The following is a 24,746-nucleotide window of genomic DNA, read 5'->3' as shown; positions in this document are numbered from 1 at the left end:
AGGGAGAAATCAAACAACTGGACGTGTCGATTACATGGAGCCCCTGGGGGGGGGGGTGCGCATCGAGATTCTGAAAGGCCCAAGACCAGGGGCCTAGAGACAAGGAGAAGCCTGTCTAACGTTTTGTCAAGCTAAAGGGAAGCTAAGGCCAACTTAGTACCACAAAGGGAGGGGACTTAATCCACACTCCATTCCAGGATCCCAGGGCTCAGATAAAAAAGTCAGCACTGTCAGGCCCATTGGGAAGAAAGTTTGGAGGCCTCTGGTTTTGACAAAGGCAGAAACCATGTGTTTTGCTGATTCACCTTTCAATCCGCCAACACCGAGCCCAAAGGCAGAAGCCAAGGCAGGAAAATCATCAGAAAATTTAAATCAAAAGATGCTGAATAAATGTGCAACCTGTACACAGGCTGGATTGTCTTGTGGTCCCATCTCAATAAATGCCATCCACTCAGTAAGGAAAAGAAAAAACGGGGGCCCACATCACCCGACGCTTGTTTCCTTCACGATGGCATCAAGTGACTTGTACAACGAAGCCGTCCAACAGCTTTAACACTGGGCAGGATCCTTCGGGCGGCGTGGAGATGGGCCATTGGTTGTGACTTTTTTCCTTTACCAAAGTTTGTTCTAGTGGCTGCCTGGTAAGGAGCTGGGGTTGAGTAAGACTGAGGACAGCTGCAAAGAGAATGTGTAAGCACATGGGCAGGAGAAGGAGGAAGAGGAGAGAGGGCGGGGGAGGTGGTCAGTGGTCAGGTGTGTCTTCAGGGGCCATAGGCTCCCTGGTGACCAGTATGCATAGGGACAGAGGGAGCTCAGGGGGAGGAGGCAATATGGCTGCAGTCTCGGTGCCTCCATAGGGGCAGGGCAGGTCCCGCTGTGGGGTCGTTTGCTCCTCCACCTCCTTCTCCATCTTCCACCTAATCAATGTTGGTTCCCAAGAGCAAGAAGTTCTGGCAAGAAGACAAAAAGGACAGACAAGAACATCATTTTCTGAACTGCCCAGGAGCTTCTTGGAAAGCAGGCAAGTAGGGAGAGGCAAGTTCTCACTCCAGTTGAAAACCAGATCAGCATGGAAACAAAGTTCTTAGGCTTTGGGGGACTTTAAAATACTATCAGCTGCTTGCCTCCAGGAATTGACCTGCATTTCCCAAGCTGCTGCTTTCTGAAAGACATCCATAAATGTCACATATTCCAGAATTTTCTCTCCCAGGAGGTCAGTGCACACCTGGGTGTGGCCTGAGCCTACTCCCCTGTCCCTGCCAGAACGTTTCTACCTAGAAGACATGGATTCTGGCTGTGAAGGCCAGGGTGATTTTTGTCAGAAACCATTTCCTGCTGCTGTGGGCAGGAGGGCTGGCCGGTGGCCCAGCTGGGACCATCACACCAAGGAGATTGTGGACTTGGTCAAGTGGCTCCTTGTCACCCCAGAAGCGGTGTGTCTAAGCAGGTTAGACATGACTGGGCCCTGTTGCTCAGTCTCCTTCCCTCACACATGGCTAAGGTACCTTGCACGTTGCAGATGTGCAGAGTTTTTGAACTGATTATTGGTAAATGAACTATAACACACAAAACCAAGAATCCAGACAATTAAAACCTAGCATTGATACTCAAAAATTTAACATGCAAAATATATGATTTTCTAAAAAACTTGGGTTCAGGATGCAAGGGGGAGTCAGGTGTTCCCCCTATACCCAGCAGACCCTGAGGCAGCCCTCCCACAGGACTCTGAGCTCCTGCCCAGACCCCACTTCTCACTGACCTCATGAATGCGAAGCACCAAGCAGTTGAGGTAGGTGTCCCCAGGCAGAGGGAGTGGGAGACCCTCCTCAAGCTTTGCTGGAAGACAAACATCAGAGAGAGCGGATTGGAAAGAGAAAACTGGGGATGTGTGCGGACACAGCATTGCATTTGCAGGTGCATTTCAGGTGCTCCAAAATGCTGCAGGTGACTGGACCCATGGCTGGACTCGAGGTAAAGGCCTGGGAAATGCAGCCCCTTTGGGCATGGACCGAGGTGGACAGCATCTTGGGGCTCTGTCGGCCTGTCTGAGATCCAGCCGTTACCCAACCCCCAGTGTGACCAGGGCGGGGGCATGCTGTGTTTGTAACATGGACTCGTCCCCGAAGACCGCCATCTCCCTGGCTTCCTCTTTTCCAGAACAGTTATGATGCTGTCATCTCTTTGTTGTAAAAGGCAGAGCGAGGGTGGGTTCTCAGGTGTTCATTATCCCGAGCATTGCCTCTTCAAGGTCATCCAGCAACCAGGTGCACTAATGCACTAATGCCAGGTGCTGTCCACGTGCTACCTGGAATGCGCCTCTTCCCTCGGCCTGGCTCCTTATCCTCAGGCCTCCTGGAAGCTTTGCCCGACCTCTAAGCCTGTGCTCAGTGCTTGCTTCTAGCTCCCGCAGTTCCCGGGATTCCTTCCCTCACTCAGCACACTGTGTTGTCACTGCCTGCTACACGTCTGCCTTCCCAACAGAGTGTGCACTCCATGGGGCAAGGAATACCCTTGCCAGTACCCCAGCTGGGACCGAAGAGAGGCTCAACTTCGTGAATGGTGAATGAATGAATGAATGAATGAATGAATCATGAAGCCCACAGCAGGGTAGAATCCAGCATTGCATGGAGCAACCAGTAGCAGCTGTTCCTTACCATTGAGAGAGGGGTCTGTGGTGTGCTGTGCATAGTAATTGAGGATGGTTTCCATTGGCCGCACCTGGAGCAGAGGGGATGCCAGAGCAAAGGAATCAAATATAGTCATGAATAAAGACAGGAGTCAAAGGAGGAACACTTGTCTCCCACCTTTGGAAACGACATGCCATCCATTTACGAAATACAGGTTGACCTTGACAACCACAATTACAGCCCCTTATTCACAATTCCCAAGCCTCCAAATCTCTGAAACTTTCCATAAATACATGAGGCCCATTTTATGGCAAATCTGACAAGAACTGTCACAAGGCTATTTGTTGTTTTCTTTATTCCAGTTTATGAGAATATTCATACATTTTATCACAGAAGTGTCATGTGTTAGACCACAGAGCACTGCACAGGGTTCTCCCGAATTCTCTGAAATTCTCCATTCTGAAACCTACCAGGGCTGGGAGTTGGGGCAGTGCACGTGGGCACCACTGTCACAGGCAAGACCACTCACCGAGAGCTTACCAGGTGTGACATGCCTCATCAAGGCGTCTTTCTCCATTCACTCCCTCTCTTCATATTATAACCCCCATTTTAGGTAGGTACTCTTATTATTCCCATTTCACAGACTAGGGAACTGAGGCTCAGAGAGGCTAAGTGATTTCCCTAAGGTCACACAGCTAGAAAGTGGCAGAGGTGGTACAAGAACCCAGGTTTATCTTACTCCTAAGCTCACGCCCTTAATGGCCACATCCAGTCACCCCGTTAGCCCCCCCAGACAGGGACCCTCGTGGATAGTTAATGCTCCGATGTGGGTGTCCTGTTCCCTCTGAAACTGCAGTGCATCCCTTTCAGGGACCTTGCTGTTTCTCCTGGAGCCTATACAGCCCTGCTTGGAGGACACATTCAAGGAATGCAGAGAAAAATAAATTGTCCACAGTTTCAGCCGACTGTGTAGAGAAAAAGAGAATCACGGCTCACCTCCTGCCACGGTTGGTCCTTTCTCACTGTTCACCCTGTCAGGTGTGCGGTGCTTAGGGTCAAGGGCAATCTGGCGCCTGGGAACCCAGAGGTTCTCTGTAGTGTGTGGCCTGTGGGCTTAGGCTTTAAGAAACAGTATTGTTTAAAATAATGTTTACTGAGCATTTTTAATAACTTGAGGAAATGATTATCATGTATTATTTAGAAAAAGTGCATGCACTGTATGACTCTAATTATGTATAAAAACGTGTTTTAAAAGACTGAATGAAACATATAAACCATTAAGAATGGCAGTCACCTCAGGGATGTGTTGGGGCCCGGCATCTTGGGACTGAGAAAATCTTCTCGACCAAAAAGGGAAGAGAAAAATGAGACAAAATAAAGTTTCAGTGGCTGAGAGATTTCAAACAGAGTCGAGAGGTTATCCTGGAGGTTATTCTTATGCATTGTATCAATATCCCTTTTTAGTTTATGGTGTAATGGAGAGGCTAGAGGGAAGTACCTGAAACTGGAGAGCTGTGTTCCAGGAGCCTTGATTCTTAAAACGACGACATAACTACTTACCTTTTTTCAGTGTGACTGTGTGATTGTGAAAACCTTGTGTCTGATAGTCCTTTTATGCACGGTATGGACAGATGAGTAAAAAAAAAAAAACCAAAAAACAAATAAATATGGGGGGAGATAAAGGGTAAACATTGGGTAGGCTGAAATACTGTGGGTCAGTGAGAGGGAGGGGTAAGGGATATGGGATGCATGACTTTTTTTTTCTTTGTTTTTTTTGGAGTAATGCAAATGTTCTAAAAATGGTCATGGTGTGGAATACACAACTATGTGATTATATTGTGAGCCACTGATTGTATTGTATGGCTGGACTGTATGTATGTGGATATTTCTCAATAAAAATATTAAAAAAGAATGGTGGTGTCTAGCTGGCAAGGTTGTGGATGATTTAGTTTGCTTTTTCACACTTTTGTACTTCCCAAACTTTTTTTTTTTTTGCAATGAGCATGCATCTTATTTATCATTTGGAAATAGACAACAAAAACAGAAAAGAGAGGCCTTGTAAACCGTGCTGGCAAGCATGGGCACCCGCTGGAGGGAAGGAAGGCAGAGCTGCCCAGGGTACCTGACCTCTGTCGCTATAGAAGCTGAACCCAATTTGCCCATTGCTCTCGCCCCCGACAGGCCGTCTTCCGGCCTGCTGGGACCTCTAATTACCTTCTAATTACCCTGCACAGATCTCTTCGCTTTCTGCCCATCAAGGACACTAGTTTGGATATTTCCTTGGTGACGTCATTGAGTAAGGTCCTCTCAAAGCCTCATCAAAGTCCTTGTTGCTTTCTGTCTATACCCTTGGCCATCTTTTCTGACAGTGCAGAGACCCCCAGCCAGGTCTATACATAAATTCAAACTCCAGGGGCCTCCAGGAATCCATTTGTGCCAAAACAGCTCCCTGCTTGTCCTCCACACTGCCCCAAATGCAAACCAGTATCTTCTCTTTTTAAAGACCTCTTAAGGAGATGTTCATTTTAATGGGGTCAGGGCATTCTATCAGCCAGCAGGCATCTAACCCCAAGACCAGGAATCAGTCCATCTGATGATTCCCTTGCATGTGTGCCTCAGTGGGGGCAGAACCAGAGTGGCTGAGACATGGGTGACAGGGGAAGGCTCGGCAAGAAGACTCCACTCGGGTGAGCATTGGCTCCCCAGGTAAGGACATGGCCTCTGCTCCCCATCTCTGAGCCTCTTGAGGACGCTGGGCCTCTGAACCCTTCGCACCTTCCCCTAGCACACACCCACAGTGTGCAGCACAGGAGCTCTCACCTAGTAGGAGCGCAGGAAGAGCCGCTAGTACACTGACCACTTGCCAAGTGTCAAGCCACATGCCACGCTCTTTACAAGCAGTGCCTCATTACCCCTGGCAGCCACTGTCAGTGAGTGAGGGAACGTACTGACCCATTTCACAGATGGGAAACTAAGGCTCAGATAAGGAAACTTGAGTAAGGTCAAATCAGGTGTGGGACAGGGCTGGGATTCAAATGCAGGGCAATCTGGCTCTAAAGCCCAAACTCTTTTCCTCCCTTGACTCACTGATTTAAATAAATACCTGCATATCGATTGGGTATCTGGGCAGTGGAGTCAGTAAGGAGTGGCTTGGGGGTTCCGGTAACCCTCCATCCAAAATCTCTCCAGGTTTTGATTTGTACAGTTGACTGTCTTTCTCCATCTTATCTGCAAAGTCCTTGGAAACAGTCTAATCCCAGCTTCCCCCAGCCTGCGTATCATCACCAAGTGCCTCCTTTGTAGAACCAGCTCCTCCACCGACACCTGAGTGTGGCAAGCAAAGAGCCCAAAGTGATAGAGGACCTGAAAGTTACCTCTGCTACCTGAAGACTTTTCCCAGCGTCTGTATTTTCCCCCGAAGTGCCAACAACATGCCTTTCCCGAGGATTGTTCGGATTAGAGGATGAGCCAGTTCCAGTGAGGATCTTGGTTTCCAAGGCCCATCCCTCACCCAGACTGGATGTTCAGGCGGCTATAAGGAAGCCCCCCTCGACCCTCCTTCCTCCCCTCTCCCATGGCCTCTTACCTGCCTGTGGTCACAGAACCAAAGATTCTGCTGGAGCGTACATCAATGGCAACAGAGATGCTGGCTTTCTAGAAAAGTAAAAGAGGGTGACTCAGATGCCTCAGGCAATTCGGGTATCCTGTTGGCTCTGAAGACAAATTTCCAGAAATGGAAAGCACAGCCAGATGTGGGACATATGAAATCAGCTACCCAAAGCTTATGGACTGGGCACAGGAAATGAGTAGCTGCACAGCTGACTTTAAGAAAAGTTCTCTGGTGGGTGTATAAAGTTCTCTTCTGCCCATAGGCATGACTGAGCTTTTCTTTTTGAGGATTGTTTTGGCTATTCAGGTACACTGCATTTTCCTATGAATTTTAAGATCATCTTATTAATTTATTAAAAAAAAAACCACCTAGAATTTTTCTAGGGATTGGCACTGAATGTTTGAATCAATTTGGAGGAATATTGCCAGCTTAAGACTTCTTGAAATTTTATACCCTTTTTGAAAAGATCATTTATGATTTTCCTTTGCAGCAATGTATGTTCACCACACTGAAGGTGAACAAGATTGAAAGGAGTTGTATAGACCCATGTGTCCCACTGACTCACACTAGAAATATAATTTAGTTCTTGCAGGAATGACTTCAAAGGTATGTTTTGTGTACAAAGAGTGTTTAAGTCCAGGATACAGGGGGAAAATGCTATTGCATGCTACGGGCTATGTTTGACAGGAAACCATCAGCACTACCACAGCATCAGCAGAGGTAAATAATGGCGGAAGGGACAAGCGTTAAGGGGAGGTTTAGATTTCCTATTTGGTGAGGGTTGTTTATTATCTTTCTCTTGGGAACAATGAAATTATCTAAAATTGAGAGTGTTGATGGACCGTGGACCATGCACTAGGGTAACTTTCCAGAAACCTACAACCTCCAGATGGGTCCATGGACCAGATAAGCCCTGAAACCTAGAGGGCCCAGCCTCTCCAAAGCATCAGCTATTTCCATCTCCCTACCCCATATTATTGACAGTTCCTCCCAACATGAAAAGTTCAGAATGGGTATAGCCCAAATACCCCTAAAGAGTGGGATAGAAAGATCAAAGGTGATGGTGCAGTTATACAGAGAAAGTAGAGTTTAACAAATGAGTATGAATGCTGAATCATTATTTTGATATTTCGTTTAGTCTCCAGTATCTTAGAGCAGCTAGAAGTAAAAACCTAAAATTGTGAAATTGTAACCAATACCAAACTCTGAAACTGTTCTACAACTAATTATTGTGCTGTGTTTTGAAATGTATTGCTTTTTTGTATATATGTTATTTTTCACAAGAAAGAAAAACGAAGTCGACTGTGATGATAAAAAAAAAAAAGTATTCCTTCTAGCCTCCTATATTCTGGAGCAGCTAGAAGGAAAAATCTGAGATGATGGTATAGTAGCCCAAGACAAACTCTGGGATCTGTCCTGTAATAACTTGATGAAGAGTGCTTTGGAAACTACTGCTTTTTTCTTTCTTTGCTTCATATATATGTTATAGTATAGAATAAAAAAGTTAAAAAAAAAAAGAAAGAAAGAAAGGTGGAGCCAATGTTTCAGAGATCTCCATCTTGATGAAAGACTTGAAAACGGAAATAAGCACAAGCTGAAAACACGGAACATTCAAATAGGAATACCTTCTGCCCATAGGCATGACTGAGCTTTTCTTTTCGAGGATTGTTTTGGCTATTCCAGGTACCCTGCATTTTCCTATGAATTTTAAGATCCTCTTATGAATTTATTTTTAAAAAGCCACCTAGAATTTTTCTAGGGATTGGCACTGAATATTTAGATCAGTTTGGGGGAATATTACCAACTTAAGACTTCTTGAAACTTTATACCCTGATCGAAAAGGTCATTTACGATTTTCCTTTGCAGCAATGTAAGTACGGTTATGCTTTTAAATTTTACAGCAAACAAAATTGAGTGATAAAGCTAAAATCTTCATCACATAAGTAGCCTGCAGCATCCACCTGCTGTGCAGTCTCCCAGCCTCTCAGCTGAGGACCCCACCAGCACTGCAGAGGGAGGGGCTCACTCCCATGGCACGCATGACCCTCTGCTGCCCTGGCCAGGACCAGACTTCCCGCCCTGAGTGGCGCGCGCTCAGCAGATGTGGGCGGGAGAGTGAAAGCCTGTACATCCATGAATGCCATTAGGTCACATTTCCAGGGGTGAATATCAGGGATGGTGCTGATTCAGGTGATACCTCAAGCTCCATTTCCGTATTGAGGTACAAACTGGCCAGCTGGAGAGAGAGAGAGCAGAGCCTTGGGGGAGGGCAGGAGACTAAAACAGATGGGCCATGACCTGGATTGGGCAAGGCCAAGTGGACAGGTTCTCAAGGCTCAAATCTCCAAAGACCCTAAATCAGCACTGGAAAGGTCACAGGGAGAAAGTAGCTACATTTTCCAGAATTTTTTCTTTCTTTCTTTTTTTTTTTTCAAGAGAGAACTGTTATGCTTGGAAGGGTAAACTTTGAGAAAATATCTGGGGTAGGTGAGACACCCCCAAAAGGGCATGTTCAAACAGCAATAGATGGTCACCACACTGCCTTCTCTGCAGGCCAGCTGGTGTTGACTGGTGTGCAAGTTTAGGGCCAGAGCTGAATTGCCTGGGTCAAGAGAGAGGAACCTGAATGTTTCCGCTCCACTCCAGCCCTACAATTATCATCAATACTTCTAAAAATCATCAAGCAAATATCAACACATTTGCCTTGGCTCCTAATTATTACCCTGCTCAGGTGCTGCCTTTTGTCCCTGGAAGGATGTTTGTACATTTGCACTAGTTAAGGCTCTCATCTCCCATTTGATTCTCCAGCAGACCAGTGGGATAGTACAATTGTCCCATTTGGAAATGAAGAAACCAAGGGCCAGCTAGCTTGGTAGAGATAGCCGGATAATAGCTTATTCAGGATTCAAACCCATGCAGTCTGAATCCAGACTCAGTGTCTTTTTGCCAAAAGAAGTCAGAGGACGATGGGAATTTGAGCAAAAACATACTTTCATCATTTTTATTCACAGCCATTGTTCTAATAGGTGAGATGATTGTCTGGACAAAGTCTACGCACATACGTTGGTGTCCAAATGCAAGCCCAGACCGGGTTCGGCTCAGGAACTTGCCTTCTCCCTTACGATGAGGAGACCCAGGACTCACCTTAGGAATCTGGACCTGGAACGAGTTGGTGTGCAGTGACTGGAGATCCCATGGGGACCTGCGGCATAAGAAGCAGGAAGCTACTGGAGATGCCGGATAGAAAAGGACTCAGAGGTGTGTTCACCTGAGTCAGACAGTTTGGGTTCGAATGCTGATTCTGCCATTTTTTAAGTCAACCGATATTTGGACAGCTCTGTTAGGTTCATCAGTTGTAAAAAAGAGATTCAAATGGCATTTATCTCTCAGGTGTCTGAGGATTAGATGAGACAGTATATAGTGAATATAAATAATAAGGACAGTGCCTGCCACATGGTGAATGCTTAGTAAATGACCATCACTGTTATTTACTATTTCTTGGGACTGTCCCTAAAGAGCCACGTGGAGTTTATCACCGTCACGTTCGAGCTGTTGATGCCCTTCCAACAGGGGCCCCAGTCAGCCTATCCAGCCACCCCCCAGGCCAGACCCACCCATCACTTGCTGACCCTTCTGCCAGGCAAACCCTGTCTATCCTGTCCACATCCCCTTCCCTGAGCTCCTGCCTCCTGACCTCCCTCTTTGCCCGGCCTGCTCCTGGGCACTCATCTCTGTGTGGTGGCCGTGGAGGGGCCCCGCTCAGCTCACCCTTCAGGGGGCTCGGCTACGAGGAGGGCAGGGAGCTGACGCCACCAGCTGCCTCGTGTCACAGCCCCGCACCGCTCACACTGCAGCCACGCTCTCCCCAGAGGGTTGCAGCCCGGGGCTGGGCATGGTAGCTAACAGGGTCTGCAATGTCTGCCTGGCTTGGATCTCCTCGAATAAGAAGTCTTTGCCCACTGGTCCAACTGAGCATCTCAGGGGGCTGAGACTCTCTCCAGCGGTGCAGCCTGAGCCTCCTTCCCCACCCCCACTCCCTTCTCTCTCCTTCACAGATGTTGCACCCACATCTTGGGCTGGGGCCAGCCCCACCAACTCGTCCTTCCTCTCTGGCTGCTCCTTCCCAGGCCTTTCCCTAACCAGTCTCCTGCGAGCCTAATGCCCTTGGCAAATGCTTCTCGGGGGGCTGATATGACACACCCCAGTCTGTCTTTTAAAAATACTGCTAAAAACAGCCATGTGCATTATGTGTCAGAATCCCTCTATTATGGCACTTTACTGACAATATCTCACATAATCCCAGGGCCAGGACTAGCAGGATCCACGTGGCCAGAGAAAGAAACCGAGGAACAACTTGAATTGGAACCTATGTCTGGAAGGCTCCAAATTCCACGTGCCTCCCTTGCTCCCTCCAGCCCCTGCTGCCGGGCTGCAGCCCCGCCCGGGGCTCCCTGCTCAGCCCCAGCCTCCCCCCCACTGCGTACCTGCGTCGTCTCGATGTTGAAATGCATCTGTCTGGCCTGTTGGTAGACCCAGCTGGCCGTGTTGAAGACGTAATCAGAGACGGCGAAGTAGACCATGCGGGATTTCTTCTGGGGCATCTCGATGGCTGGCACTTCCGTGGGGGCTGGGGTGTGCCTTTTTCGGCTGAAGAATTCACCCTGGCGACGGCAGGACATGTCAGTCACCCTAGGGTCCTACCACAGAGCGTGTCAGGCAGAGGCAGCCACAGCCTCCTGGGGAGACGCCTCCTGGGCCCGAGCTGGTGGCCTGGGAAGCGGGTCCTCTCCGGAATGGGGCCCAGGCGTGCTGCTAGTTTCCCTCCCTCCCCGTGACATGCAGGCCCTGCAGCCGCCCGGAATCCCGCTATTCGAGCTCCTTCCTTTGCAGCGGGGAAGTGAGTCTGTGTTCCCACAGGTCCCAGGAAGTGGCCAAGGAAGCAGGGCCTGGGGGCGCAGGCAGGGGCTCTGGGCTGCAAGGCTTGGGTGTGAATCCTGGATCTGACCAGCCGTAGGACCTGGGAGTCACCAGCTTTCTTCTGCCTCAACTTCCTCACCTGTAAAATGGATCGATGCTAATGGTTCTACTTCACAGGGTGGCATGAAATTTAAATGTATTAACATTTGTCCAAACAGAAAGGCATCTGGCACATAATAAGAGGCACTTAAGTGTGGGTGAAATAAAACTGTGGAGTGGTGAGGACAGCTCTGGGGCCTGGCTCAGCGCAAGGGGAGCTGTGGAGGCAACAGGAATAAAGAGGGGTGCATTAGTTTCCTACCGCTGCTGTAATAGATTAAAACGAACTTAGTGGCTTAAACAACACGTTTACTCTCTTCCAGTTCTGGAGGTCAGAAGTGTAAAATCAGGGTGTTGGCAGACCCCTGTTCCTTTCTGGTGACTCTACCCAACAATCTGGCTCCTTGCTTTCCCAACTTGTAGAGGCCGCCTGCACTCCTGGGCTCACGGCCCCTTCCTCACTCCACTCACTTGCTCCCCTCCTACTCTTGCTCCTGTCTTCTCACTGACTTCTGTGCCTCTGATCTCCTGCCTCCCTCTTCTAAGGACTCCTGTGAGGACGTTGGGCTCCTCCAGGATAATCCAGGAGCCCCTCTCCACCTCAGGATCCTTACATTGCCTGCACATGCAAAGTCCCTTTTGCCACATGAGGTAACATAGACACAGGTACCAGGGATTGGCCTACAAGGGCTGAGGGGGGTAGTAACAATAGTGCTACCTCCTACGTTTAATATGTGCCAGGCCCCTCCTGAGCTCTTTTTTTCACATGGGCAGGCACCAGGAATCGAACCGGGATCTCTGGTATGGCAGGCAAGAACTCTGCCAGTGAGCCACCATGGCCCGCCCTTTTTTTTTTTTTTTTTTTTTACTTTTAATTGTAAAGTACAACATATATAGAAAGAAAAAACAGTATTTTTCAAAGTACATTTTAACAAGTAGTTATAGAGCAGATTTCAGAGTTTGTCATGGCTTACCATTCTACTATTTCAGATTTTTCCTTCTAGCTGCTCCAAAACACTGAAGGCTAAAAGATATATCTATATAGTGATTCAGCAGTCATACTCATTTGTTAAATTCTATTTCTCTATCACAACTCCTCTTTCTCCTTTGATCCTTCTCCCAGCCTATAGGGGTCTTTGGGCAATGCCCATTCTAACTTTTTCAAGTTGATAAGGGTGTCAACAATAAGGGATAAGGAGATATAATTAGCTGATCATCTTGGAGAGGCTGGTCCTTCTGAGTTTCATTATATTTCCTATAATCTCCAGAGAGTTCCTGGACCGGATTGGTAAACCCAATGTTTGAGAGGGTGCCAGGGGCTTCCCAGAAGGGAAACTTCAGTAATACCATATGTTTTTCTTTGGTCCTCAAGGGAATCTACCAATACTTTTGAATTATAAGGCCATCATAGTCTGAGATGTCTCTGGGTATTACATTAAGCTATGCAGAATTATAAGGTCTCATTCCCATCTAGGCTCCATGAGTTTTGGGTTGTTTTGTCTGAGTTGTCCAGACAGGTTGAGTTATATTGTGCGTTACAGAAAGCTTAGATTCTAGACACAATAAACCTCTCTGCCTTCGGTGTAGCAGTAGGTGAGGCTCTAGGGTACATACACTGCCATCTTCTACCGCGTGTTCTTATTTACCTTAGTTCCAGCTGCTTTTCATACACATCGTCTTGCTCCATTCCCACCACAACTTTATGCAGTAAGCCTATGGGTAATACTTCAATTTAATAGAGGGTCAGAGACGTTCGGTAACTCTCCCAAGGTCCCAGGGCACAAAATGGTGGAGCCAGGATTTGAAGTCAGGACTTCTGGACTCCAGATGGACTTACCACGTTGGCGGGGAGACCCGGTCTTAGGGTGTGCCCGACACTGCCTGGTACCAGGTCTGCCCACCGAGGGCACCGGTCAGGAAAGTGGACAGACAGGCAGATGGACTGGAGAGGAAGGGGTTAATTCTGGGAGCCTGAGCTGATCTCCTGCCAGTCAAAGTCTGTTCCCTACAGTCTCTCACCTTGAAGGGGGTGTTCAGGACTTCAGAGGACACTATGGGGGTGCCTACCAGCCTGTAGTCCATGCCGGCAACCTCATCAATCATCCAGGTGACTGAAGAACATGACAGACTCAGGGTTATGGACAGGGTGGCCAATCACAGCTGGGTAGGTTGTGTACTGCCCAATCACAGGGAATTCCATTCACATGAATTAGAGATTTTGGAGAGTACAGATGGTGCTGGGGTTGATCAATGATACCTTTACACATGGAAAGAGATTGCTCCATTCATTTATTCATTCATGCATTCATTCAATCATTACAATATTATTCAGCAGCAAAAAACAGAGGTTGGGCAGGGGGTACCTAACCTAGGCAGGGAGTCATGGAAGGCTTCCTGGAGGAGGTGTTGCTGGGCTGACAACTGAAGGAGGAATAGATGTTAATGAATGGGTGAAGGGGATTGGATGTACGGGAAGGGCATCCCTGGGAGAGAGAATGGCATGTTATGAGCTCCTTGAGGACTATGGAACATGGCAGATTAGAGGAACTTCCTGCTGCCAATGTGACTGGAGCACAGAAGATGAGTTGGGGTGGGGAGCAAGATGAATCCGGAAGAATGGGTTTGGGGCTAGCCCAGATCATTGCACGGCCTTGTTGCTCCCCGTTGGGCTGAATTTTCTGAGAAGCAGAGGGGCTTTTCATGAGTTTCAAGAAGGGGGGCTGACCTGGCCCGATGTGTGATTGGAAAAGTCTCAGTGGCAGCCAGAGGGCAGGAGTGGGAGGTCTCCCAGGCCTACACCGGGAGCCCTGTGTGGTCACAGCAGCCACGACACAGCCAACACTAGATTCCACCATGCATTTGTAATCCTCTGCCCACATCCTCATTCTCCCAGCAGGTTTCTCCGTCACAACCTCTGATCCCCTCACCCACCACCCTCCCTCCACCACTGCCAGACAGCAGACCCCCAGGGAATGGGACACCCCATGTCTAACTATAGGATGGGGATATATTTGACGGGGAAGGTTCCCAGGCCCCTTGAGGTGAGATGGTTCTGGGACACTGGACACCGCGGCGGTTGATGACACCCAGGGAAGTAAGGGGCTCCAAACCTGGCAGAGTCTGAAGATAGGGCTGCAGTTCCAAGATTGCTGCTGTCCTGAGCAGTTCACAGATCTGCCGAATTGGGTGAGAACACCAGGTGAGCCCCTCCTCTCTCCTTGGCAAGGTGTCACTTCCCCACTCCCACTCCAGCACCCATAGTTACAGCCCCGCCCTGTACAGGCACATGTGGAGGGGTGGAGAGAAGGGGGAAGGGGTCACTGTCCCCATCAGCACACCGAACCGGTCACTGGCTCATCTGGGCTGGCCTCACGCAGCTGGGCCTGGTTAAAGCTCCTGGGATTTGGGGCACACACAATAAAAGCAGATGCTGGTAAAGTCGATACTGCCCAGCGCCTCCTGTTGTCACGGTCCTGAGTTCAGTGTCTCGGCAGTTACCGTGGCAGGTGGTACAGGACACATGGTGTTTCTTAGAGCGCAGAGGGGAGACGTGGAGGACAGGAGGCAGCTCTTGACTCTGGGTCCACCAGCCCATTCCCCAGCCCCTTTGCCTCCTCTGCCTACTCACAGATGCCTGAAACCATTGCCACGACATGGCCAAGGCCATCTGGGAAGATGAGGGACCCAGCAAGGAGTGTGGCCTGGTCTGCAGGCAGTACCGACTGCGGCCACCAGAGGGAGCCAACGCAAAGCCAGCAGGAGGGTCAACCCAAGTATCCCATTCCTCAGCCTCCACTAGCTTCCTCCTGGGGAAGGCAGGGATTCCAGCTGGGGGAGGTCCAGGAAGCCCCTAGTCCTGCAGCTCCCTAACCTCGGCTATTCCTATACCAGCTTCGAGATTCATCTTTTCCCACTTTGCTGCTGTCGTTACTTACTCCTTATTTGCTCTACGCCAATACAGCCTCTAAAGAATTGCCTAGGCTTGACAAAACACAGAGCAACTTTATATGCTCTCATCAGTGGAAAACTGGGATCCCTTGTCATGAATAGGATAAGCTGGAAAAATGAATACAAGGGAATTGAGGGAACACTAAGGATGTCTCTGTAGATCCTGTTGCCTGGATCGTTATTGCCAGCTTTTTGTTACAAAGGGAAGTATTCAGGACTCACTACTCTCAAACTGAGAGTTTCCCTTGACGTAAGAAGGAGGAGGAAGAGGACTGCTAAGAATCACTTGTTGATTCTGTTTTCTGCATGATTTAATACCAAGGTTCACATCACTTAGCCTCAGCTCTCATTTTGAGGGAAGCTTCCCCTTTCTGGGATCAGTGTTGAGTACGTGCTCCAAGCAGGCGACAGCACGTCTGGCACATGCACCCGAATGGCCTCCTCTGAGCCCCGAGCGAGGCCAGCGCTGCCAGCACAGTCCCTGGGCCTGGGGTGTGTGGACTCCCTGGGGTTAGCACCTGTCCTCAGCTAAGCCCCCTGGTCAGGTCTCCTCTCCTGCACAGCCAGTGAGAGCTTTGTCCATTGTCCCCATGGAGCCTGAAACCAATGACCATCTCCTCTCGAACTGTCCCTTCCGCAGGGTCAGCCTCCCCCAGCCCCAGTTACATGGAATCCACATTTCTCTGGCCCTCCATTCCCATATTGGTAGGGCAGAGACAACAACCCTCCCTGGCCTCAGCCACCAGCTTTCGTGGGTATCAGAGAGCACAGATGGCAGTGATAGGAACCTCGCCCCATGCACTGGGCCAGGTAGTGAGTGTCCCTGTGTACGACGTCATTCCGTCCTCACATCAGCTATGAGGTGGGCGCTATGCTTATTCCTTGTTTGCAGAGAGAATCCTGTGGCTGAGAGAGGTGAGCCGGTCACCAGAGCCTCACAGCCAGCCCCGTGGCAGAGCTGGGGTTGACATCCAGCGTGTCTGCCTGGGGCTCACCATCGCAGGGAGAGTCCCGGGGGTGAAACCCGCCTGACAACCGGCCCTGACACTGCAGTGATGAGTGCTCTGAGCAGACACTGTGCACCAGCGGCTCCGTGACAGCATCTAACTGCTCCTCACCAGCGCTTCTGGTCGGGGCCTCGTCCCCACTCCACTCAAGACTAGGAGAGGCTGCAGGGGGTGCACAAGCATGCCCAGAGACACAGGGAAATGGACAAGGACCCCTCTTTTCCTTCATACTCCCGGCTTTTCCAGAGGTGAGTGACACTGAGGGCCACCCCCACTGCCGTTCCCAGTGTGCCTCGCATTTTCTTACCATGTCCTGTTCAAGAGGTATTTTCCTATATCAAGATAAGCAAGATTTACTTGGTTTTCTCCATAAAGATCTTAAGATTTCTTTTGCATTTAAATTCTTAGACCATCTGGAGTTGGTTTTTATGTATGGTGTGAGGGAGGGATCCAAACTCATTTCTCCCCCATGTGTCTCCAATTTTATCCACAGCTACTAATAGAATAGCATTCCATTGGTTCCAAATGCTAGTTTAACCAATGTAGTCACAGGAACTCGGGAATTATTTGAAACTTGTCTTTGTACCACAAATGAGAATGGTTTTGCTAAGCAAATTCAAGTGGCAAGGTACTTAATAGAAAAGGCTGTTTCTGAACATCAGTCAGGCACATGCAAATGGTGTGTAACTTCAAATCTCCTTATCCATTTTACCTTTTGATCCAACATATTTTGCAAGTTCTTTTCAATTCTTTCTTCGAAGAGGCTCAGCATCCAACTGGAGAAAAAAAGCAAAGATGGTCAAATTACACTTTATGATTAACTTAATTTCTGTGAGGAGGGCTAGCCATGGGCCTTTCCTTTCCCCGTCCTGCCCCAGAAGGGAGGCAGCCTGATAACTTTAATCCAAGGAGGGTGATCCATGGTAATCCCCAAATCAGAAAAGTAAGTGGGTATAGGCTGGTTGAGGATGGGTTTGTTACAGATGTACCCCTGTGGATTTTATTTCTCCAGCATCCTTTTCTTCCCTCTTTGGAAACTCACTCCTTCCCCATTTCAGTCCTTTTTCACTGGGGCTGACCCTGCCCTTCCGCCTGGGCTCAGTTGACTATATCCACGATGATGGATCCAGGGCTGGGCGTGTGACCCAACACAGCTTTTTTCAGGGCTTTTCTTGGATTTGTTGTGGAGCCACTTTTCTCCTTTGCTGAGATTTAAGCACTAAGGGCAAAGGAAATGGGCTCTTGGAGACCATCTTAGCCACTCTAAGAGTTAGGGTCACTCCCTGAGACTGAAGCCAACAGAGATAAAAGTCAGATCCAAGAGACAGAGAGACTCCCGGTGTCACTGGTGGAACACCTGGATCCAGTGATAGGCTTGTACCAACCATGGACTTGTCAGTCATATGGGAGCCAGTCAAGTCCCTCAGTGCTTAAACATCTGAATTGAATTTTCATATTCACACTTTAAATGTTTTTTATTGTAAATTATATATACAAGGCAAAGAAAGAAAAGAAGCAATAATTTTCACAGCACATTTCAAGTAGTTACAGAACAGATTCTAGAGTTTGTCATGGCTACCCTTCCATCATCTCAGATTTTTCCTTCTAGCTGCTCCAAAACGCTGGAGGCCAGAAGGAATATGAATATAGTGATTCAGTGGCCATACTCATTGATTAAATCCCATTTTTGTCTGTTATACCTCCTCCTTCTCCTTTAATTTTTCCTCCCAATCTATAGGGATCTTTGGGCAATGCCTGTTCTGACTTTTACATATTAAGAAGGGGTGCCCATACTAAAGGATAGGGGGATGAAATTAATTGATAATCCTGGAGAGTCTGGGTCCTCTGAGTTTCAGGATTCATTTGACCTGGGAACCCTCCAGGAATTATATGTTCTAGGAAGGCGAACCTAGTGCATGAAACCTGTATAGAGACTCAGTTGGAACTTAGCTCTTCTTAAGAGTCAACAGGAGTGATGCTGATTGGGGTTTTCATATTTGTAGTTTACAACTTGGATTAATTGAAAAGTCAAAAATCTTGAGAATTTTGGAAAGGGAAAAGTTTTGACTTCATACCTTCTTGGAGGACAATTCGTTAGAATATATTAAAATCACAAAATGTACATACTATCTGATTCAATGATTCCACTTAATATATTTAACCTATAATGTATTTGTCCAACTGCAAAAGGATGTCGTGCACAGTGTTAGCCTTTGTAGCATTATTTGTACTACCAAAAGATTAGAGGGTGGCGCGATGGTGGCTCAGTGGCAGAACTCTTGCCTGCTATGCCTGTCTCCTATGCCTGCCCATGCAAAAAAAAAAAAAAAAAAAAAAAAACAAACTAGGAAGAAAAATTAACTAAAAGCCTGTGAATGGAGGGCTAGTTATATATGTCACAATGTCTTCATAATATAATGGAGTATTTTGAAAAGGGAGCTCCTCTGTTTTGATGTGGAAGGACTTCCAAATACATCGTTAAGTGAAAAAAGCTAGGGACCTAATACTGTATTTAGCATGCTGCCATTTGTGAAAAAGCCAAAGAATAGAATATGTAGATGTGCAGGCATGGATTCTCTCGGAAACAATCCCCAAGGTACTGTACTATTGGTTACTTCTGGTATGGAAACTGGTTGCAGGGGAAACAAGCATGGGAAGTGATTTTTTCTACTCTGTACCCTTTTACAGCTTTTGAATTATGAACTATGTGATTGAATTGCCCACTCAAAAACATTTTTTAAAACTTGAAATGTATAAAGGATTAGTAAGATCTATTCATATTCTCTTAATAACTTATCTAGCAGTCCAGCAATGAGTTGTTCACTCACTCACTCAGTCATTCGACAAACATTTTCTGAGCCTCTCCTTCATGCTAAGCCCTGTGTTAGGTGCTGAGGGGACTGCGGTGAACAGGCAGACTTGCCTTCTAACCTCATGGCATTCTCGATGTGAGTCTCGCCCACTTCAGATGAAGCTGCCCCCTGAGCCCCTCCCAACCCCATTCCCTGGGAACATGGCCCAGGGCAGGTCTTCCCACATGGGCCCTTTTTCCTTCTACAGGGAAGGCGAGAGGTGGTGGGGAAATAAAAGAACTAAGTTGGTTGAATTATTTTTTTTAAAAAAATCTTTTTCTTCCATGAAGTCTTCTTTACCATTTGTGCGGACCAATTGAGTGAATGTCAGTGTATATTCTATCAATCATGCTCAGCAATACAGGTTTGCTTTTGAAATTTTATTAGACATTTGCTTATGTTTGGAATTTTTAAATTTTCAACTCATAAGTTAACTGGATTTTTTTGCCCTAATGATTCTTTCCCTCATTTTCTGCTGAAGAAATTAATATGATGGAATCAGACATAAGCATTTCCTGGGGTTCTGCAGAAAGTGTCAGGCTCTGTCCCCTGAGCAAGCCCAGGTTTAGCCAGGCTAAACCTCAGTGCCTGGTGCCCAGCTCCTGTTCTCAAACAGATACTTGCTCCCTGGCCATTGCCAAAGAGACCATGGCTGGGATCCCCGGCAGTTTAAATGGGGTATTGCTTCCAAAGCTGTCCTCTTCTATAGCCATCATATTGCACCAAAGTTCAAAAGGTTGACATAGTAAGAGATCGTCCATGGATCAAGGACTCCATCAAGTCCTCCTGGATTCCTTCCACCTCTTGTTGCCCTAATTCAATCCAACCTCCAAAATATGCCTGGACACATTCCTTCTCTCCTCCCACTGCCGTCCCTACTTGGAGGGACCTAACGTCTTGCTCTTATGCCTGATAAGGGGCATCTGGCTTGGCTGGAACTGAGGCAGCTCTGCTCATCCACAGCATGGATGCTGGGTCACTTACCTTAGGCTTGCAGAAATGTCAGTGCTGACCTGGCCAGCAGTGCTGCTGCAGGGGTCACAGAAGCAATTGTCTTCCAAAGCGGCCCATGCCCAAGCTCCATGAGACTGACATGAGCATGCCATCCACGCTCAAATTAAAGGAACTTGTCAGACAACTGGCTGGGAGAAATTCGAAGCGAATGATTATATAACCAGGGGAAGCTCCAGGAAGAGAATACAAAAAAACACAAACCCAGGTTTGACTCCCAAGTCCCTGCTATGCGTGCATCCCCCAGAGCCTCAGCTTACCACAATCCAGCCGATCTTTACTGAGTGTTCTCTGTGTATCAGGTACACTACGAATGCCTTACTTCAGTGATTTTATTTAATCCTCATTTGCATCTACTAAAGTGGGTTATTAGTAACTCCATTTTACTGGTGATGAATGGGCTTAAGGAGAGTCAGACCTGTGTCCGCTAATACATTGGGCTGTGAGAACATAGGAATGCAAGCAGAGATGGGAGGACGTGCCCTTGCCCAAAGCTGACATGTTCTAACCCAAATACTACTCACATGAAAGCCTTTTCCACCTTCCACATCCCACTGAGAGACACAAAGTTACTGAACAGAAAAGCTCTCACACCCTGCGATGGGAGTAGTTTCAATTCCAAGTGACGAAGTTCAAAGCGGTGGATGGTCAGGCTGGGGGAGGAAGGCACACTGTCAACTCCAGACAAACCAGGGGCACATCAGTCCCCTCAATGAGTCCACAGAGTCCCCTCCAACGTCGCACGCTGTTTTTCAAATTTATTGACCTAAACCACAAAGGGCAATCAAATCATCTCATCCACTTCCTTCAAGGTCTGCTCAGGCTCTGCCGCCTCTGGGAAGCCTACTCCAACCTTCCAAGACTGAAGACCTTCCTCTCTCCTTGGTTACCTCTGCCCCCCATAGCCCCTCCTGTCCTCCCTGACACTTGACCTTCACATCTGTGAGGGGTCTGTGACTGACATTCTATTGTGTGTCCATCCCCACAGCTGGTTCTGAGTGCCTATAGGATAGGAGCCTATCCTCACCCCACAGTCCCACACCAGGAATTGTAAATTTGGGTCCCCATTTACATCAGAGATTACCTCCTGATAACCTCTGTGCCACATGTGCCTACAGACATGCTTTTGTTTCTTTAAAAATTTGATTCACTTGCTAACATTTTAAAATTGGGAAATTTACACTAAAAAATCTGGATGTCAGAATTCTTCTGAAAGAATCAAAAGAGAATGTGTACATCTGCAGGAGCCCCCCTATAAGTGGGGCAGGTGTCCTGTAGGTAAGTACAACCTCCCGCCATTTGCCTGTTTGCTCTCCAATCCGCTCCCTGTCCATCCCTTTCCCTGACCTACACTGAATGGGACTGATCTGTACAAAGGACAGATTTCCAAGGCTCACCTGAAATTGGCCCTGGTTAGAATTGTCCGATGGGAGGCATGGCGGGAGGAGGAGATTAGTAGGTGGGAAGAGGGGAAAAACTGGGGTGTTTCTTCTCCTCTAGAATTGTGTCTCTGGCTGTGGTTCCATTTCCGCAGTTGTGCCAGATGCTGCTGGACAACCCCTTACCTGGATGGTCTCATCGGTTGCTTTTTGGCTTATCACCACATCTAACGCTTTGATGCAAATTCCCTCCATGGAAATACCTAGTGCAGGCTCTGCTTTCCTGGCTGGTCTCTGATATAGTGTCTGTGCCTGATACACTCATCCTCATCACCCTTAGGCCCGTGTGGCCATATAAGTCAGTGACGAGTCTGATCAATACCCATTCAGTCACTCAGCAAACATTCATAACAATCCTGGTCTGTCAAACCCTCCAGATAAGTAGATCACAGAGATTCAAAACTCAGTCCCTGGTCTTGAGAAGCGCAGTCAGCAGCAGGTGTGATGGATGTGTGAGCAGACAACAGTAACCTACGGTGGTTCCTGTGTACGAGGGGTGCTCTAGGGCTGTGGGGAGGGGCAACTCCCTCAAGTGCCATGGCCTGGATATTGCGTGTGTGTGTGTGTGCGCGCGTGTGTGTGTGTGTGTGTGTGTGTGTGTGTGTGAGTTTGATAGTTCCTTTTTCCCTACTACCTTCAGGAATTGTCTCAGGAGACCTTGGAGGATTCCAAAAGTCAACCTTTTCTATCAGTAATGGCTCAATTATCCCTCACAGTTAATCTGGACTCTGATGGGGAGTGGGTGGAATCCACATAACCAAGGAATGAATGAAAAAAGAATAAAGGGTGATGCCTCTGAAAACTGAATGCACGAAAGCAGGGAGGAGATGTAAGGTCAGTTAAGTTGTTCAGGAAAGGGAGCTGAGGAACCAGGCCTTGTTTTTCAGGACGAGAAGGGTCTGTTTTGTTCCTTACTGGGGATATGTATGGATACGATCCTCCAAGACAGAGTACACAACTAAAATATAACCAGCTTCCCCAAAACTCTCAAGTCCTTGATTATGACCCCTAACAGGCTCTGGGTGGGTGGATGGTTGGATGGATGGATGGATGGATGGATGGATGGATGGGTGGATGGATGGATGGATGGGTGGGTGGATGGATGGGTGGATGGATGGATGGATGGATGGGTGGATGGATGGATGGATGGATGGATGGATGGATGGATGGATGGATGGATGGATGGGTGGATGGTTGGATGGATGGATGGATGGATGGGTGGATGGATGGATGGATGGATGGATGGATGGATGGATGGGTGGATGGATGGACGGATGGCATAACTCAAGCTGATCCCTAATCTAGGCAACAATGAGACTATCCAGTGATCCTGGGAGAACAAAAATCCGGGACTAGAGTCTCTGCAGGACCAATGCACTGGTGAGTGGCTTCTAAGCATATCCCTTCTGTCCTGATGAAACAAACATTTTAGCACTTTCCAGAAGCCCCAGACAAGCTGGCCATGATGCCTCTGTCTTTAGCATAGGAGTTGACCCCATCCCAACTCTTGATCATACTCTCCCACAACCCTAGAGCCCCACCTTCCTCCTCTGTTGTCCCTGTGTTGGAGAGCAGAGACCTCGCCTGTGGAAGTCATAGTTCAAACTTGTCCAATCCAACGAATAGAGTATATTCCTGAACAATTAGGCAACTTGTTGTTGGAAAGCTCATTCTTCAGTATGGAAAATCCATGATGGTGGGCTGGCAAGAAAGTAAAGGTGTTTTGAGTTAGCTCATTTACAGGGCTGCAGAGTAGCATTAACAGTTGGATGGCTTTGGATGCATGTACTGGGAACGAACACTAGATTTGCCACATACTCTTGTGACCTCAAGCACGTTTCTTAAAATCTCAGAGCCTCAGATTCCTTATCTATTAAATAGGGCTAATAGCGATTCCAACTTGAGCCTTGGAATTGAATTAGTTCATGAACTCAAAGTGCTAGATAAATGGCAATCATTATTAATTCATTCAACAAGATTTTGGAAGCAATGATAGGATACACTAGGACTTTTGAGAAGTCACTTACCACAGTTTTGGTAAAAAAAAAAAAAACTATAGGTTTTTTTAGTATTGCCTGGGCCATATGTTAACAACACAGATACCCTGGCCAAATTGCAGTCAGTTTGGGGGTGGATTCAAGAATCTGTATTTTAACATGTGTCCCAGCAATTTTTTAAAAATACGTTTTTTTTGGTAAACCTTCACACACACACATTCCATACATGATGTACAATTAACGGCTCACAATATCATCACATAGTTGTGTGTTCATCACCATGATTATTTTTTAGAACATTTGCATCACTCCAGAAAAAGAAATTAAAAGAAAAAACTCATACATACCATATCCTTTACCCCTCCCTCTCATTGACCACTGGTATGTCCATATACCCAATTTATTTTATCCCTTTGTCCCTATATTATTTATTTATTTATGATCAGTATGTTTTTATTCATCTGTCTGTACCCCAGATAAAAGGAGCAACAGACATAAGGTTTTCACAATCCGACAGTCACATTGTGAAAGTTGTATCTTTATACAATTGTTTTCAAGAATCAAGGCTACTGGACCATGGCTCAACAGTTTCAGGTACTTCCCTCTATCTGCTCCAATATATCATAAAATAAAAACTGATAACTATATAATGCATAAGAATAACCTCCAGGCTAACCTCTTGACTCTGTTTGAAATCTCTCAGCCACTGACACTTTATTTTGTCTCATTTCTCTCTTCCCCTTTTGATCAAGAAGGTTTTCTCAATCCCTTGATGCCGGGTCCTGGCTCATCCTGGAATTTCTGTCCCACATTGCCTGGGAGATTTACACCCCTGGGAGTCATGTCCCATGTAGGGGGGCATGGCAGTGAGTTCACCTGCTGAGTTGGCTTAGAGAGAGAGATGTCCCAGCAATCTGAATGAGAAAAAATGCTGAACTGGCCCTGTCCTTACTTTCCTGTTCTCCATATGGGGAAACTGAAGCCCAGGGTGTGCCGTATCCAAGGTTTCTAAGCCAGGCAGTGACAGAATCCCAATATATGGCTCTTTGTCCTTGTTACCGCTCCAGTCTGGTGGGCAACAATAGGTACCAGAAGGAACGACCAACCCCTCTTACCATATTCCAGGCCTTTTCTGGTGATCCTGGCCACAAGCCCAGGGTCAGAGGTCTCTTCTCCAAAGCTGGAGACCTCTGCCAGCAGCAGTAGGGCCACCACCACAAAGTATGGTCTGGACATCAT

At 47.5% G+C, this 24,746-nt stretch overlaps 1 pseudogene; it reads right to left on the bottom strand.

Moving 5' to 3' along the window:
* Window positions 1–917: 917 nt before the first annotated feature.
* On the bottom strand, window positions 918–24,746 carry LOC143680101 (lipopolysaccharide-binding protein-like; annotated as a pseudogene).

This window comes from Tamandua tetradactyla, chromosome 1 (assembly GCF_023851605.1).
Source record: "Tamandua tetradactyla isolate mTamTet1 chromosome 1, mTamTet1.pri, whole genome shotgun sequence".
Lineage (NCBI taxonomy): Eukaryota > Metazoa > Chordata > Mammalia > Pilosa > Myrmecophagidae > Tamandua > Tamandua tetradactyla.
Note: the sequence above shows the minus strand (reverse complement) of the source record. Positions and strands in the feature narration are given on the sequence as shown.